We start from the raw sequence: 14,602 nt of genomic DNA, 5'->3' as shown, positions 1-14,602 counted from the left end.
CTCTCAACCTCTCACGAAAAGGGAGTAAACGCCCTCCCTGAATTCTATTTGGATAAAATCCAGTGAGAAGCTATGATTGGCTTAGGCTAGGACCTGTGCTATTCCTGTGGCCAAGGCACTGTCATTGGCAGCTTGGATAAGAACCACATGGCTAGAGTGGGGGCTGACACAGTTCCCCAAAAGAAGAGGGATGCTGTTCTTAAAAGAAAAGAGTTGATAAGCAAACTGAACCATAGATGTCCACTGCAAAAAAAGTGGGCAGAATAAGAATTTGAACAAATTTTGTGCTAACTTATGTGGTACTAACTTATTGAGGGTTGTTTCATCAAAACTCAATGTACTAGAACTACAGAATTTCAACATGGCGATAGACCTTAAAGTTTCTAAACCTAGAAATTGAGGCAATACACAAACCCTCCATACACTATATATTACCACTGATTTTTTTAATAGAAAGCCCAGACAAAAGAAATTTGTCTGAGATATTTTATTGAAAAGATGTCTCAAACTTTTTTCCCCTCTAACTCCTCTGGTGAACTTCCCAGAATATGTGAGAGATAAACCATGTAAATGGATAGGAAGACTCAGTGTCATAAATATTTGATTTGTTTACAGATTAAATCATTAATGCAATTCCAATAAAAATCTTGTGGGTTTTTCTATGAACTGAATAAACTGATTCTAGATTCTATTTGTAGAGCCCCAAATTGGCAAGGCACATTTGAAGAATAAGTAAGTAGGGGAACCTACGCTTCCAGATAATAAGACTTAATATACATCTGCAGTAACACAGTGTAATAATGCACGGGTATAGATCAATAAATGGAAACTGTGGTAGGCAGGTGTAAGATGGCCCCAGTGAGCCCCACCTCCTTGTATTCACACTGTTGTCTTATCGCCTCCCTTTGAATATGGATTGAGTGACTTGTTTCTAAGGAATAGAATATGGCAGAACTGATGGAATGTCACTCCTGAGGTTAGATTATATAAAGACTGTAATTCTTGTCTTGGGAGCGCTCTTTCACTTTCTTTTTCTCCAATCGCTCATGCAGAAGGTAAGCAAGTTGCCACCTATGGAGAGCAACAGTATGGAGAGACTCGTGTGGCATGAAACTAATTTCTCTGGTCAATAGCTGCTGAGGACCTGAGGCCTGCCCAGGGCCACACGAGTAAGCTTGGAAGTGGGTCCTTTCCCAGTAGAGCTTTGAGATGACTGCTGCCCTGGTTGACACCTTCATTTTGAACTCGTGAGCAACCGTGAGCCAGAACTACCCAGCTAGGCCATTCACAGATTCCTAACCCACAGAAACTATGAGATAATAAATGTTTGTTGTTTATAGCTGCTATGTTTTGGGGTAATTTGCTGTGCAGAAATACAAAACTAACACATACACACACACAAACTTGATATAGATCAGAGCTAGTGCTGCAGATCAGGGGGGAAAGGGTGAAGTTTTCAATCACTGGTGCTAGGACACCATAGTTAATGAAAAACGGTAGATTTCTCTATTTCATACTATAAAGAAAAACAGAAGTCCAAGTGTATTAAAGATATAAATGTAGATAGAGGAAGCCTAATCACACCGTGCCAGGCCAGCGTTCCTTCCCTGAGTACCCTTGAACACAAATTATGTGAACATGATTCAGTATTTCTTCAGGAGAGCTACCTAAGAAGTGGCATTACTGCATCAGAGGTGACTGCCAATTGTCCTTTCAAGATACACTTACAGGACAAGGTGTAACCACACCCATTTGCCTACATGTGGTCAATGACAGATGCTATCAAACTGAAACTTTCAGCTAATCTGACAGCCAGCATTCCAGATGGCCCCGATGATTCTGCTGTCCTGCTACTCACAGCCTGTGTGGCCCCTCCCATGTGTGTGACCAACAGCAGATGGCAGAAGGAGTGGTACAGCCCCTCCAGGATCAGGTTATAAAGGGCTATGGCTCTCATCTTGTTGCTCTCTTGTCCAGTTGTTCCCTCTCCCTGTGTCCCATCACCGCTCTAGGGAGAGCAGAACAGTCCTGTGGTGAGAACCTTGTGGCCCGGAACTGAGCCTCGTCCCGGCTGCCCAGTGCCAGCTTGGAAGTGGATGCTTCGGATACCCTGCAGATCCTGGGAGACCCGGAGCCAGAAACACCCTCAGAGCACCCCCACATCCCTGACCCATGTGTTATAGGCATATATGTGGCAACAGATGGCTAATATGGTGTCTTATTTGCTTGTTTATTTTTAGGAGCCCTTTACACATTTTGGATGTTAATAATTTATTATATGGAATGATAATCTTTTCACAAGTTAAAAAAAGATATAAATGTGAAAAGCAAAACTTAACAACTTCAGAAAATATCTTTAAGAATTCATGGTAGGAATTTCTAAATGCGATGTAAACACACAAAGTATAAAAGAAAAAAAAGTATCTTGAGTAAAACCCACCATAAAAAGTAAAAAGACAAATCATATTGTGGGAGAAGGTGTGGACAACAAACACAGCTCACAAAGGATCAGTATACACATTATGTAAAAACTCTTACAAGTCGATGAGAAAAAGATAAACAATTCAACAGAAAAAAATAACAAAAGAGAAAAACAAGCAGTTTACAAAAGAGGAAACACAAATACCTAAAGGGCATATGAAAATGTGTTCCAACTCATTGGTAAACAGGGAAATACAATTTAATATAAAAATGAGACTCCTCTGATGCCTTTCAGATTGACAAAAATTTTAAAATTTAGTCTGTCAGTGTCAAGTGTTGGTATGGATGTGAAACAACTGAAACTCACATACATTTGCTGGTGTAAACCTACGTTATCATAAACACTTTGGAAAATAATTTCACAGTATCTAGGGAACTTAAAGATAGTACATCCTGGGTTCCTCTAGTACATTTGCATCCTAGACGATTATTGTGCCTACACCGTAAGTATAAGAGACATGGTTTGAATAGAAAAAAAAAATTGATAAAGCTTAAACGTCCAATGGCAAGAAAATAGATCGTGTTATTTGTGGAATCCTATACATAAGTGAAAATGAACGAATCAGAGGAACATATTCCAACATGGATAAATCTCACAAATGGAAATGAAATAATTAAAAGTTGCGAAAAATCCATATGGCACAATTCAGTTTTTGCAAAACGTTAAACTGTGCAACAATATAATATATTGCTTAGGGCTAAATACACACCTAGTAATGGGATCAGGAAGTACCAGGGAATAAACAACTCCAAATTCAGGAACATAATCTCCTCAGGGGGTAGTGGAAGAAGCATAGGAAAGAGACATACTGGGGATTTAAATGTTTTGACATTGTTTCATAACTTCAGCTGGATGTTGGGTAAATAAATAGCTGTATTGTCCTTTATACCTCTCTGTATACTTAAATATTATAGAATATACTTTTTTAAAGCTTAAAAGCAATAAGCACCACATATAGAAACAAAAGGGAAAAGCATTAGTAGGGAAGGAGGACAGATGCTCCTCAACATGCGGCCGAGTTACATTCCAATAAGCCCATCGTAAATGGAAAATATCGGAAGTTGAAAATGAATTTAATACACTAACCTACTGAACATCACAGCTAGTTAGATTCTACTGAATGTGTATTGCTTCACAGCATCGTAAAGTCAAAAAAATCATAAGTCAAACTATTGTAAGTCAGTGGTTCAGAATAGTAACTATTTGAGAAGACAAATTCCAAAGAGTTTAGAAGTGTTTCCTTTTCTGGTAGAAGGGAATCCGTTTCCTAGAGCTGACTTAACAAATTACCAAAAACTTGGCAGCTTAAAACCACAGAAATTTATTCTCACAATTCTGGAGGCCGGAAGAGTGAAATCAAGGTGTCAGCTCGGCTATGCTTCTTCTTTGCCTCTTGCAGCTTTTGGTGGTGGCTGGTATTTCTTGGTTTGTGGCAGCATAACTCCAATCTCTGCCTCCGTCTGTACATGGTCATCTTCCTGTGTCTGAAATCTCTCATCTTTCTCTTCTGAGGACACCAGTCACAGCATTAAGAGCCCACTGTCGGTCCAGGTGATCTCACCTTGAGATCCTGAACTGTATCTGCAAAGATCCTATTTCCAAAGCAGGTCACATTCACAGGTACCAGGAGTTAAGATTTGGACATATTTTGGGGGGACAGAATTCAACCCATGACAAGGGGCATATACATGTTTTTTCATTTTTATTAGTAAAGTTAAGATGAGAAAATCTGCTCAGATTGTATGTTTAAAACAGTTTTATGGTTGTTAATTTTTCTTAATGAACATCATTCTATTAGTTACCTAGGTCCCTATTGTCAGGTGTTTTAGATTTCTGCACTGGCGGTCTTTTTTCTTTTTTAACCAAATAGAATGGACAACTAAACAGGATATTAATGTGCTGTTTCAGCCACAAACCAATAATCCCGGAAGAAAAGCTTGGGAGAATTAACTGTGGATAGTTATTCAATATTTATGTATATTTTATTTGAATGGTTGGCTACTAAAATTACTTGATAATATGATCGTGTGGCTATATTAGGACAATTACAACATAACAAATATTCATAATCTGTGTACTTTAACTGTATATTCCCTACAGTACATAGACATTTCTAGTCTTGACATTTTAATTTCTGTCACTAGTATCATCTTTCTCTCAGTTGTTGAGGCTGGAAACCAAACTCATCATGGAGTTATAGTTTTTTAGAACAGGAAGGGAACTTAGAGATCATCTCATTTCCCACATTTTATTTTACAAACGAGGACACCCAGGACTAGAGCAGTTTCACAAACTGAGTTCTGGAACTAGTAATTAGTTGTTATTATTGGATAGCACAGTCCCAGGGTAAATTCAGGTCCCCCTGATTACCAATTCAGCATTTAAAAAAAATCTTTACTACATACACAAATACTAATACTACGAATGATAACTAACAACTAGCATTTGATTAAGCCATTACCATAAACTACTGCGCTGTGTTTTCATATACATTCCCTCATTGTATTTTCAGGGACATTTAATTCTCAAGGTTTTGGGAAGTCTAACCACTTAATATCTTATACATGCTGCGTGATGTTTTCTTTCTATTAAGCCTCAAGAGAATACTAAAGAAGGTGTACTTTTCCTGTAACTCAGGCACCTGCAGGAGTACTATCATTTGGCACTATGGCTCAAACCTAGTTTTCTGTCAGAGTTAATGAAACTATTATGTAGATCATGGTGCTACAAACCTAATAATGCAATACACATCTTTAGAACAAAAGCTCTGTCCATATTATATTATTTCTTTAGAAAATATTTTCAAAACAGGAATTTATAACAACAAAAGGTCAAGACAAACAAATGAGGGCACAAAAACTCATAGACATAGACAATAGTTTAGGGGTTACTGGAGGGTAAGGGGGGAGGGGCCATCTAGAAGAGGATAGAAGGGGTCTAATTTATGGTGATGGAAAGAGAACTGACTCTGCATGGTGAACACACAATGTGAGATATAGATAATGTGTTACAGAATTGTACACCTGAAATCTATGTAACTTTACTAACAATAGTCATCCCAATAAACATTAATTAAAAAAAACACACACACAAAATGCAGGAATTTGTAGGTTAAGGCATGTGGATATATTTAAGGCTCTTTAAAGGACATGGTATTCTGTAATTTGTTTTTCACTAAATTAGAATATCTAGATATACCTCTGACTGGGAAGATGGCAAGGATTAAACCTGCCACAACTCCATAAATGCCCAAAACAGACAATGAGACAAAAGATAGACGAAAGAGATAGAGAGACTATATTCACAGCCCAACAAACAGCAGGAGTAGTATCATATGGGAGGCCAGTTTTGCTCCCAAATCCCACTGGCAACACTGCAGGCCCAGATGCAGGCAGTGGATGGGAAGGCAGCTGAGGAATCCAGGGCTAAGGGCTCAGCAAATTTTGTAGCAAGCAGTAAATAAGCTTGTCTCCCCCTCCCTTGTGAAGTGAGCAGTTGCTCCTTAGTCACGCGGTGGTTGCTGTCACCTACTGAATTGCCTGCACCCTAGCTAAGGAAACAGCTCAGGGTCAGAGGACAGGTAGGCATCCACGTTGGGCATACTCAGCAAGATGTGCGGGGAGCCGTGGGTTCCTTAACCTCATCCTGTATAATCGCTGCACGGTGTTTCTTAATATGGATGGACCATGATTTTTAAAAAAAGTTACTTGTGATTTTTACAATCATTATTTTTTTCAGTTGACAGACCTTCCCAGTCCTCTGCTCTATATTCAGAGATTGACTTGAACACCCAACCAAAACAAACACCTGTCACGCCTTGTCTGGGAATTACAGGAAAAGCAGAAATGTACTGGAAAGGGAAAGGGGGATGGACTTTGAAAAGGATTCAGTTTCCTTCAGTCTTTATATCCTTTATATTACCAGCCATAGGTTTCTGAGCAAACGAATTCAACAGAAAACATTTTAGGGTCTCAAGTGAAACATTAAGCAACTTCAGAAAATGTAAAGGCTATAGAAAACATTATTTTATATATTTACGCATTTTCATGCCAGTCCCCTCAAAGCATATCTTGAAATCCTCTCCAGTCCCTACCCGCGAAATTTCCATCTCTAGGCAGCTGTCCTTCAGGGGTTTGAGGGCCCCTACACGGTGTTTCACTTCTCCGCTAGATGGGGTGAGCGTCCCGGCCCATAAGTGCGCGCGGGTGGGGGTGGGGAAGTCCGTACCACTGCAAGCTTAGCGCCGGGCATCGCCCCCGGCGAGAAACAGCGCCCTGCGGAGTCTGCGCGGAGCGCTCCGGGGCGAACGGGTGTCGGACTCCCAACGGCCCGCAGAGCCTAGGCTTCGGACGAGGCCAGGATCAGCTCCCCCAGCAGCGCGGCCGTTTGCTCGGCTTCGGTGACCCGATAGCGGCGGTGAGTGTGCGGTCAGCAATGCGCTGTGAGCGCGGGCTCGGGGGCTCTGGCCCGGGGAGCCCTCCTCCAGCTGGATACCCCCCAGCTGAGGCCCGGCCTGCTCTCCCCCTTTTGGGGACTGGAGTCGGTGCTAAAATTCAGTCCCCCACCTTCCAACTAATCCTTCCAACACTTAACTGCACACCCCCAGCTAAACCGCTGCCCTTTGTAAATCCTAGTGTCTTCACTGGACATCTAAGCGACTTCACGCCCTACTCTCCCTTTTAAGAATTCAAAGGTAAAACACAAAATACCCATCACTCCAGGCTTATTTTTCTGCTCCTTTATCCTACTCACTCCCCTGCACCCCAAAAGTCTCAGTACTGAAGTTACCACTTTTCCCAAGCAAGTCATGCCCTTTACAGTTTTCTTGCCTCTGCACCTCACTAACCCCATCTTTTTGCCTAGAATACTCCCTGATTGGTTGGCAGGTAAAGGGACGCGCAGGGTCAGGCAGGTTAAGAAAGTTTATTAAGAGAAAGTCTATTTTATTAAGAGAAAGTCTATTGGGCTGAGCAAAGACAGCTACAGCCGGGCTGCATATCTAAAGGAGACTTGCAGCCCTGAAGGAGGGGGTGAGGGGGGTTTTATAGGGGCTGTGCTGACAGCATAGCCTTGTTTGAACAGAAAATGCTGACTGCCTGTAAGCCAGTAGCTGTTTTGTGGCGTTTTCTGTTATCGCAAGTTGGGCTCTATCTGTAGGTGCACGCTGTGGGGACAGAGTCCCAGAGGGCAGTTTCCAGGCTCTTGGCCTCACGTGAAAGGTGCTGGCCCGGGTAGTAGATGGCCGTAAGCTGTGGCTAATTGACCATCAGCTGTAACCAGTTAGCCAATTAGCCCCTGAAATAAATGCCGCAGCTGCGTTGGTTGGTCAGTGGGTTGGTTGGTCAGTGGGTTGGTCGGTCAGTGGGTTGGTCGGTCAGTGGGTTGGTTGTGTAAAAAATACATAAGTGTATTTTTTAAAGAGCCATACAGAAAGTCATAAAATTGAAAAGTACAGTTCTTCCTCTACTTCCTTCAGTCTTTCTTATTCACAGTGATCATTGTTAGTAATTTATCGTGTATCTTCCCTGGAAGGCTTTTAATGTATTTTATCAAATCTAAGCTATTACTCATTTTATGCAATTACATAAATGAAAATTACACATTGTATGTAAGAGCATAAAGGAAAAAAATGTGAGGAAAGAAAAAAATGTTGCCAATTAAACTTTTAAAAAATGTGCACCTTAGAATATATGAAATACCATGTATATGCATATATACACTTTTAAATGCTATGTACTGTAGGGACGCAGTCCCAGAGAGCAGTTTCCAGGCTCTCGGCCTCACGTGGAAAGGTGCTGGCTTGGTATTAGATGGCCATCAGCTATAACTAGTTGGCTATCAGCTATAACCAGTTAGTCATTAGCCACTACTGTAACTGCCGTGGCTGTGCTGGCAAGGCAGTTGGTTGGCAGAGGAGCGGGCGGTGGATTGTGGATCGTGTGGATCCTGCTTCCTGTATCTCCAACCCAGCCGCCTGCGAGAATATAGTGGTATGACTGCCCAACTATGGCTCCGTTGGTGTTCCTTTTTGTCCTCACCATATCCTGCATTCTTATGCGGGGAGCAGGAGCTGAGACCCTGCATTACAGTACTATATGTATCTTGCTTTTTTTAATGTAACGATATGTGTTGGAGATCTTCCCATATCTTTATATATAGCTCTCCCTCATTCTTTTTATTGCTAATGTCTGCATTAAAATTTTATTGAACAGGGTATTACAGTCCAATTAATGGATTCTTTATTAAGGGACATTTTGGTTGTTTTCATGAAGTGTGTTTGTTTTCGCTATTACAAACACATTGAAGTGAACAACCAAACTTGTGTGTATGTATATGAACATACAAATGTATATGATATATGTGTATGTATATGATATATGTGTGTATATATATAGTAAGCTCATTTATATTTACTAAGAGTTTTCCATTTCTGCTATGTAATCTATTCAAAATTTTGCGATAGTTTTTAAGAATCCTTCCTTATAAACTAATGTAGTTGTATACATTTTCTAACTTAAAATTAAGTAGTTGCATCAGTCTTTGCAAGTGGTAACATGATATTTTATATTTAGGGTTCATTACATGCCACTTGGCACTTGAAACCCATGTAGAAAATGCATCTCAAATTATTTTGTTAGAGGAAGAATTCTCCAATTCCTCAAAGCAAAATCTCCCCAAAATGGTAGTGGTTATTTATTTATTCATTTTGAGAGTCTTAGATATATGATATGATTTACTTAAACATTTTTAAACCATACAAATTATTTAGGATTTATTTGTTTCTCAGTCATGATAGTGATTAATACCTAGTTACCAGTTTCCTTATATTCAGTGTTCACAGACTACTAACCGTAAAGACTATATTAACAAAATAAGAGCTTATGCTGTACTGAGCTTCCCTCATACCCTCAACAAATATATATGTTGGCACTCAATTAATAGAGCACAGATTGAACTCTTTACATAGAACATGTGCCCTGTGAGTAATAGTCTAATAAGTTCCAGAAATTCATTGTTGCTTTTTCTTTTCCTTATACAGATTTACATAAATTCCAAGGAAACTGAGCGAAGAAGAGGTGTATAGAGGTGGAAAGTATTTGTTTGTTAACATTTAAATATTTACCTGAATTGAGGCTATGGATTATGTTTTTAGATTACCATATGAGCAGAGCAACTCACAATGACCTCTTTCAGTGTATTTTATTATAAACCTGACAAATTCTTGTTTAGGAGATTTTCAAAAACTACCTAGTGCTGGGAAAAATAAGCACTAAGTAGAACTGGGCCTATTGCCTAACATGTTAACATTAAGAACCTGTGCTTGTATAAAAACCACGTTTTATTATTTATTATTTAAAGTAGCTTAACTGATTCTGAATTCTTGCTATATGTGGTCTTTTGGAAGAATAACTACAATGTGGCATAATCCTAATATATATTTTTTAAATTGGGGAATATTGGGGAAACAGTGTGTTTTTCCAGGTGCAGCTCAGCTCCAAGTCAAGTTGTTGTTTTCAATCTAGTTGTGGCGGGTGCAGCCCTTGTGGGAATCAAACTGATGACCTTGGTGTTATGAGCACTGTGCTCTAACCACTGAGCAAACCGCCCACCCACCGGTGGCTCAGCTCCAAGCTCAAGCCATTGTTTCTCACTGGTCCATGTGGGAATTGAACTGGCGACCCTGGTGTTATGATCACTGTGCTCTAAACACTGAGCCAACCGCCCCCCCACCCAGCTTCCCCCGCCACTAAATTCACCCCTGTTTGACTTCATAGCTTTCCATAGCTTTACCTCTTTACTTTTCTCTCTAGATTTCTTCCCTCCTTCTTATTGAATCCTACTTATCCTTCAAGGCCAATTTATGTCCAAATTCTCATGAAATCTTCTTTGTCTATTTTGTTCACACTAATTTTCCCTTCTCTAAATTCCTTTTCCAGCAGAACTCCACACTTGTACACCCTTGATTGATTGATTCATTGATATTACTTTATCTCCCCAATAAGATTGTGAATTCTTGAGGACAAGAGCCACATCTTGTTTTCTGACTCCCAAAGTGAGTATCATAGCCTTGGGCCTGTAATAACTACTCATGCCACTTCGAGTAGTGGCTGTGGCTGGGGTACAGAAACACAGGGAGAAGCTTTTCTTTTTTCTTCTCTTCCTACTCTCTTTATCTTCCTCCCAGCTCTCTTTCCTTTTTTTCTGTTCCCCTTTCCTTTTAATTTGCTTTCAATTCTCCTTCTCTAAGCCTATGGATTCAGCCTGACCTTAGTAACCATAGATATTGTTTAACCTAACTGGTTACATTCAGAACTAACTTAAGCATTTTTAGCTTTTAATACCATTTCTTTAAAAGATTACAAATAGCTATTTGAGCAAAGGGGGAAACTGGGGCCTATAGATGGGTAACAGTTCCTGAGTGCCTAAATGATTCTTTTACCTTTCTTTTGTTTAATTTCGAAATCTGCCCTCTCCACCGTAGGTTGGAGGGGGAAGTTTTCACAGCTAAAACCTCCAGATAGACTGTCAGTAAATTGGTCATTTCCTTACTGCAGTGTTTATCATGTTTTCTTTTTCTTAAATAGCATTTTAAAATTGAGAAACATTTCACTAACATAAAATTCACATTAAAGTGTACACACTTCAGTAGTTTTTATTATATCCTCTGTTGTGCAGCCATAACCACTTTCTAATTCCAGAACATTTCCATCACCCGAAATAGAAAGAAACCCATGCATATTAGCAGTTAGGCCCAATTCTTCCTTCCCCCAACCTGTTGGCAACCACTGATCTACATCCTGTCTCTATGGATTTGCCTTTTCTGGACATTTTATGTAAATAGACCCATACAATATGCGGCCTTTTACATCTGGCTTCTTTCACTTTGATGTTTACAAGGTTCATCCACACTGTAGCACGTAATAGTCCTTCATTCCTTCTGATGACTGAATAATATTCCATTGTATGAATATGTCACATTTTGTTTATCCGTTCATCACCTAATTGGACATTTGTGTTGTTTTCACTTCTTGGCTATTAAGAACAATGCTGCTATGAACATTTGTGTACAAATTTTTGTGTGAACATATGTTATCCATTCTCTTGGGTGGAATTGGTAGTAGAATTCCAGCTAGGAGAGGAATTACTGAGTCATATGGTAATATATACATATATACTGGGGGTGCCAAAAAGCTTTTTGAAATTTCCATACTGTTTTCCCCAGAGGCTGCACTATTTTACATTCCCACCAGCAATGTATGAAGACTTAAATTTCTTTACATCCTGCCAACACTTTTTTTTTGTCTTTTTAAAAATATATAGTCATCCTAGTGGGTGTTAAAAGCTATCTCATTGTGGTTTGATTTGCGTTTCCCAATGGCTAATGATGTTGAACATATTTACATGTGCTTGATGGCCATTTTTAGGTCTTCTTTCGGAAATATATATTTTGATTCTTTGCCCATTTTAAATTGGATTGTCTTTTTATTGTTGAGTTGTAAGAGTTCTTTATATATTCTGGATACTAGATCCTTATCAAATCTATAACTTGCAATTTTTTTCTCCCATTCTGTGGGTTGTCTTTTCACTTTCTTGATAGTGTCGTTGATAAAAGTTTTTAACTTTGATAAAGTTTACTTACTTTTTCTCTGATTGTTTGTGGCTTTTGGTGTCATACAAAAAGACATTCCTTAATCCAAGATTTGGGCACGTCTGCCTAATCCAAGGTCACAGAGATTTTCACTTATGTTTCCTTCTAAAAGCTTTATAGTTATCACTGTTATATTTAGATCTTTCATCCATTTTGAGTTAATTTTTGAGTTAAAATATGATATGAGATAGAGATCCAAATTCATTTTTTTAAAATGAGCATCCATATGTTTTTCCAGTTGTCCCAGTACTAATTGTTGGAAAAGACTATTATTTCCCAATTCATCTGTCTTACCACCCTTGTAAAAATCAATAGACTATAAATGTATGATTTTATTTCTAGCCTCTCAAATCTGTTCCATTGTTCTACATGTCTATACTTATGCCATTATCACATTGTCTTGATATAACCTGTAGTAAGTTTTGAAATTGGTAAGGGTGAGTCCTTTAGCTGGTTGTTTATTTTTAAAAGAAGTGAAACCCATTGTGAGGACAGAGCCCCAGAGAGTATTTTCCAGGCTCTCAGCCTGACATGGAAAGGTGCTGGCTCGGGTAATAGATGGTCATCAGCTGTGACGAGTCGGCCATCGGCTGTTGCCGGTTAGCCATTAGCCGCTGATGTAACTACCATGGCTACGCTAGCAAGCGTGGAGTGTGGCGGAGTGTAGCGAGAGTATAGTGGTGTGGCTCCCCTACCTATGGCTCCGTGGGTGTTCCTTTTTGGCCTCACCATGTCCTGCGTTCTTATGTGGGGAGTGGGACCAGAGACCCCACATGACACCCTGTATGACACCCATCATCTTAGCAGAACATAAATGTTTAAAGAAGGAAATAAATTAGATTTATTAGTGTTGGAAAAAATGCTCAAAGTATATATAGTTTGTCGAATATATATGTTGAATATTAAATATATATGTATATACTGGGGGTGCCAAAAAATGTATACACATGACTTGTATTCATCTTTTGTTATCGGTATATATTGAGTATTATAATTTTAATACAGCTTTTTCCTTTCTTAAAATGTGTATATGTTTCTTGGTATCCTCTGTATATATACATATACATGCATATATACATATACATTCATATATATGTATATATGTGTATACCAGGTCAATTAAGTTCATGAACTCATCCTAGACAAAGTGCTACATACCTCATTGCTGAATATCACTACCGTCACCTTCGAAGTACTCCCCTTGGGAAGCTATGCACTGATGCCAGCACCTAGTCCACCCTTCAAAGCATTTTGGAACTCTTTTTCTGGAATGGCCATCAGAGCTGTCGCCGGATTACACTTGATGTCCTGAATGTCATCAAAATGTTTTCCTTTCAATATTTCCTTTATCTTTGGGGAAAGAAAGAAGTCATTGGGGGCCAGATCAGGTGAGTAGGGAGGGTGTTCCAATACAGTTATTTTTTTACTGGCTAAAAACTCGCTCACAGACTGTGCTGTATGAGCTGGTGCATTGTGATGCAAGAGCCATGAATTGTTGGTGAAAAGTTCAGGTCATCTAACTTTTTCATGCAGCCTTTTCAGCACTCCCAAATAGTAAACTTGGGTAACTGCTTGTCCAGTTGGTACAAATTCATAATGAATAATCCCTCTGAAATAAAAAAAAAAGGTTAGTAACATCGGTGCAACAAATTCACGAACTTAATTGTCCGACCTACGAAATGTGTGTGTGTGTGTTTTTATTTATCAAGCACAGTTATATATCTCACTAAGCACAGAACCTGGCATATAATTGTTGGCAATTAATATTACTTTCCGAATCTCTTTCATGGAACTCGTATATATCCTATCAAGACTTAAGTGACAGCTCCTCGGTAGAGATTTCCCTTCCACATTTTCTCCTCTGATACTACAGATTCTTGTACACAGTTTGGCTGGTTCTGACATAACTATAAGTGTTGGTATGTTTGCCTTTCGTGTTAGGCTGGGACCTCCTTGCCAATGCCTAGAGGTGAGAAACAGTGCTTGTTTCTGGAACTACTCGAGCTGCTGTGATTGCAGGCAGCACAGAGTGCACCGGCAATAAAAGAAACTGGAGTGATTTGAACTGAGTCAGGAAAGCCCTGGAGAACACAAGAGTTTGTATTTGGTACCCAGAGGAGGACTTTAAATAGGGCAGTGATGTGGTATGATCTGAGCTGGAGAAAGAGCATTCTCGGCTGTGTACTTGAGTAAGACCTGTAACTTCTCTGGATCTTAATTTCATTATCAGTAAAAAGGGAGAATTGAACTTAGGATTTCTAAGATGTTTTTTCTTCTGAAATTTTGCACCATGAGTCTCAACTATCTCGAGTCTTCAGGAATGAATTGTGTTGGATAATAATATTTTCTGAAAATTTAATATGCCAACACTTAAAAAATAGCAATTTTTAGATGAAATACTCATTAGGATTTATTGCATACTTCTCTGATTTCTTAAACAAAATATCATGATTCCGTTTTAACTTTTGCTT

The 14,602-nt window shown here is 39.2% G+C and overlaps 1 protein-coding gene across 1 annotated transcript in view; it reads left to right on the top strand.

The window, feature by feature from the left end:
- The first annotated feature begins 6,738 nt into the window (after window positions 1–6,738).
- The window catches only part of DNAH8 (dynein axonemal heavy chain 8), a 369,939-nt gene continuing 362,075 nt past the window's right edge, over window positions 6,739–14,602 (top strand). Inside the window, exon 1 of the mRNA XM_088795770.1 lies at window positions 6,739–6,898. The gene's annotated coding sequence lies outside the window, so the exon portion shown is untranslated. The remainder of the gene's footprint in view (window positions 6,899–14,602) is intronic.

This window comes from Rhinolophus sinicus, chromosome 2, assembly GCF_057876585.1.
Source record: "Rhinolophus sinicus isolate RSI-liver-muscle chromosome 2, RSI-T2T, whole genome shotgun sequence".
NCBI classification, from domain to species: domain Eukaryota; kingdom Metazoa; phylum Chordata; class Mammalia; order Chiroptera; family Rhinolophidae; genus Rhinolophus; species Rhinolophus sinicus.
This window is presented reverse-complemented; position numbering and strand designations above follow the sequence as displayed.